This window comes from Vulpes lagopus, chromosome 3 (genome assembly GCF_018345385.1).
Source record: "Vulpes lagopus strain Blue_001 chromosome 3, ASM1834538v1, whole genome shotgun sequence".
Lineage (NCBI taxonomy): Eukaryota > Metazoa > Chordata > Mammalia > Carnivora > Canidae > Vulpes > Vulpes lagopus.
Window position 1 is genome coordinate 59240522 of NC_054826.1, and position 4170 is coordinate 59244691.

Sequence of the window (4170 nt, forward strand, 5' to 3'; positions counted from 1 at the left end):
CTCAGATTACAAATTCCCAGGGCAGTGACCAATTCTGAAAAAACAAATTCACACTGTGCAATTAATTAAAGCTTGAATGATGATGACGATAACGATCCAGAGGCCAGTAAGTCCTCCCTTGGGCCGAACCTCATATTGCCGAACAAATCCATTTCCCCTCCACAGGTTCCGAGGATGACTTTGACATGAAGGCCTCAGAGAAGAGGGTGGCCCCTGGACACCATGGAGGGGGTCAGGGGTGGCTGACCCGCTTGGAGCATGCCCACCAGTAGCAAGAATTTCCCCCTAAGCCTGGCTTTGTAACAAGCCAGGGGCAGCGGTTGGTGCTGGGACGATGATGGGGGCTGGGGGTTGGCATTGCCCCTCCCACTGCAAGAGGGTAAACTGTGCTCCCTGAGCAAGATCAAGTCTCTAGCGCTGTCAGCTCAGGCTAAGGGCAGTGACATGGTTGAGGCAGGCGGATGCAGGGAACGGAAGAGGATGACTGCTCAGCTCCCAGTCTCCGGAGACACTCTGTGGCTGCAGCTCTTTCTGGTCAGCTGACTTGGAGCTGACCCCTGTGGAACTCTTGTCCCTGGAGATCTTCCTAGGCCATGCCAGGGCAAACCCGTCCTGAGCAGTGGATGGAGACCACAACTGACTAGCCTCAGATTCCAAGCTGCCCACACCCATGGGCTTTGGCAGGACTCACTAGCACATTCCAATCTGGCATCATTTAGAAAGCTCCTACCAAGCTCCCGTGCCAGGTCCCACAGGGCTCTCTGTCTGGGACCTCAGCTCCCTCCCTGGCCCACTGTGAGTGTTGGGATTGGTGTTTGGGTTAAGAGCCCCAAGTCCCTGCTAAACTCAGAGGCCATGGAAAGAGCCTGGGTTTGGGAATCAGAATAGTTACCACTTAATCCAAGTGTGATTTGGGGTAAGTCATTTAATACCTCTGCATGTCTCCCCCACATCTGGGAAAATGATGTTACTGATGTCACCAGGTGGCTGGTGAGCAAATGAGGTGAGGTCTGTAAGTGTCTAACATCGGAGAGGATGGGCTTGAGAAATTGTAATCATTTAACGCAGAGCCAACTTTCAGTGCGATCTTACTTTGATCCCTTCTTTAATCTCCCACGTTGGCACCTCAGCCCCAATGTCTCACAAAGACTTGAATATCCATTTAGTCCCAGGCTTATCCATGAGTTCACCTGGGGCCTTAGGGTGCCCCAAACTCAGCCCGCCCATGCTGGGCTCCTCATCCCTCCCTGAAAACTTGCTTCTCTTCTCTCCCCATGTTTGCAGTCTCAATAAAGCCTGACCACCCAGCCAGTGGCTCAAGCCAGAAAGCTGGGTGTTTTCCTAGAGCTTTGCTCTAGCAAATTCTCCATACCTCATACCCTACCAAAGCTCCTTTAAGCTCCCAATTACCCCCTTCCCTCTCTGTCCCATGGCCCATGCAATTTATGAAAGCTTTAATGATGACTGTTGGAAATAACCAAAAGCAGGTACTCAGTAAAGTCATGGTGAATGAATAACTCCTCTCTGGTATCCTGCTTGCCAGGCCCTCCCCTCCAGTCTCTCCTCCACCTTGTAGCCAGGGCAGCCCTCCAGAGGCATATATTCCTTGCTGCCATTTCCAAGACCAAGGATTTAGTGGCTTCAGACTGTGTGACTGTGTGAGGCTCTCCAGCAGCCCTTGACAGCCCAGGCCAGTGCAGAGAAGGCTGACAATGGATGAATCGTCCTGGAAATCTCTCACCCAGGTGAGACGGCACAGCCAATGGGATGAAAGGGATGTTTACAAGAGTGATGGACAAGTGCATCAAGACATGGAAGGCAGATGGGAAAAAACTGAAAAAAGGAGAGTAGGAGAAACTGGGTTATCACCCAGTCAGTCGGAAGGAGAGCCATTATGGTCAAGAGCAATGTGTGCGTTTTCTTTTTCTTTTTTCTTTTTGTTTATTTAAATTTTTAAATTGAGGTTCTTTTTTTTTTTAAAGATTTTATTTATTTGTTCATGAGAGACACACAGAGAGAAAGAGAGGCAGAGACACAGGCAAAGGGAGAAGCAGGCTCCATGCAGGGAGCCTGATGTGGGACTCGATCCTGAGACTCCGGGCCGAAGGCAGGTGCTAAACTGCTGAGCCACCCAGGGATCCCCTTTTATTGAGGTTCTATTCGCCAACATATGGTATAACTCCCAGTGCTCATCTTATCAAGCACCCTCCTCAGTGCCCATCATCCAGTTACCCCATCGCCAGAGGCAAGGTGGTTCTGAGTGACATGGCCAGAGTATGGCTGGGGGACTATGGGGACCAACAGTAGCAGTAGTGATGGTGCTGGAAATGAAGCACTTAAAGAACTGAAAGGGTAGGGTGGTGATGGATCAGCATATAACTGATTGTCCCCTTTTGCAAGTGACAGGAGGCTTTCTCAATCTACAGTCCACATGGGAGTAACAGCCATGAGCCTTGTCCTGGGCAAACTGAGGCATGTGATCATTCTAATGCTCAGCCACTCAGGGCAATGGCAGGCCTCAGGATGGGGAAGATGAAATGCTGGTATGACGTCATTAGGGACTTGGTGGTGTGTGCGTGCAGTTGAGCACAGAGTGGGGCAAGGTGGTGTGACCAATGCCAAGCTCACCAACAAGGGCTTTAAAGAGATAGAAAAGCCTGAGCACAAAGCTTGGCTGGGGACTGCAGAGGTCGCAGGCACCACCTCCAGGCCTGGTGGAGAATAAGATTTACTCAACCTCATACGTGAGTCATACTTTTTTGGAATTTCTGAAGTATTTTTTTTTTTCAGTCTCATAACCTTCTTGACAACTATCTGTTATGTTTCCCTTCCAGAAGACGAAACCAAGGCAGCATGTGAATTTGGTGATTGACCCAAGGCAAATCGAGGAAACGCCTAAAGAAGGGTTGCCAGATAAGACACTCGACACCCAATGAAACGTGACTTTCAAATAAACAATGAATTATCTTTTAGTAGAAGTATGTCCCAAATTTTTCACTAAAAAAAAAATTTAATGTTTATCTTAAATTCAAATTTAGCTGGGCAGCCTTGTTTTCCAGTTGGTTTGTTGTGTTTTGCTAAACCTGGCAATCCAGGAGGAAGGTGAGGAGGCCAGAGTGGCCGTATGAATCAGAGAGCCTTGTTAGTGGCCCGGGAGGCTGCATGGGCAGGGCTGCATCTGAGCATGGCTGAGCAGCCTGAGGAGGGTGGCCAGCATGGGGAAAGGACTCAAAACCAGCCAAATCAGCTTCTGGACAGGAGCATCAGTGAGGATAAGCGAGAGTGCTCTCTGCTCATGACTGTGTACACTTGCTCACAAACACTTTAAGTCCACAAAGGGTGCTCACATCTGTTATTTTCGTTGGATCTGTCAGCCTTAGGAAGTAGGCAAGCACAGATCCCAATGCCAAAAGCGCTGATGAAAACGCCAAGGGTCAGGGAGGTTTTGTTGAGGTTCTGGAGTCGGGGGCCCACAAAGGAAGGGATCTCTGGGAAGGGCATCAACTCTTGCAGGGTGGGGGAGGGAGGGTGGAAAACTCTGAAACTCACCCCTGGGAAGGAGCACAGTGCCTTCCTTCCAAGCTGGTGGGGAACAGGGGGAGGGGAGCCAGCCCGAGAGAGCTTTCACTGGGGAGGGAGGGAGATGCAGGGAGAAGAAACATGACCAAAGCTCAGGATCTCCTAGTAAATCATTAGCCTTTGTCAGAACACAGAAGCTGTGAGCTGTTATTATAAAACACTGAAATGAAATAAAATACAGCCAAAATAAAATACAGCAAAGCAAAATAAAATAACAAAGCTAAGAGGAATCAAGGTGCCAAACCATCTGATAGAGGTTCAGGAGAGCTGGAACTCCCACAGGGCTGGGGCCTGAGGTAGGCTCAAGGACAGAGCTTTGGCTGCAGGCTGGGGAGCCCAGAGGGCAGACAGTGGCTGCACTCCTCACTCTGCACACTCCCTCAACGACCTCATGGCATCCCTTATCTCTTTTGGGGGGTGGTGGGTTAGGTAGCAGTTCGTGAGGGCAGCTCTGCAGAGGGGCTCAGGGAGATCTTCAAGCTCATTTGCAGTAGTTGTAAGATGACACTCGGTGCTGCTGCTGTAGGAGCTGGGGTTAGTGCATTGACCCACCAACACAAAGTGACGCCCTACTGTGTGCCAGGCAGCATG

General features: G+C 50.0%; 1 long non-coding RNA gene across 1 annotated transcript; it reads left to right on the plus strand.

Moving 5' to 3' along the window:
* Nucleotides 1-213: 213 nt before the first annotated feature.
* LOC121486556 lies at nucleotides 214-2963 on the plus strand. Its single transcript, XR_005986685.1, has 3 exons — nucleotides 214-319; nucleotides 1544-1745; nucleotides 2835-2963. It is a non-coding gene; the product is annotated as an uncharacterized LOC121486556 (long non-coding RNA).
* Nucleotides 2964-4170: the final 1207 nt, after the last annotated feature.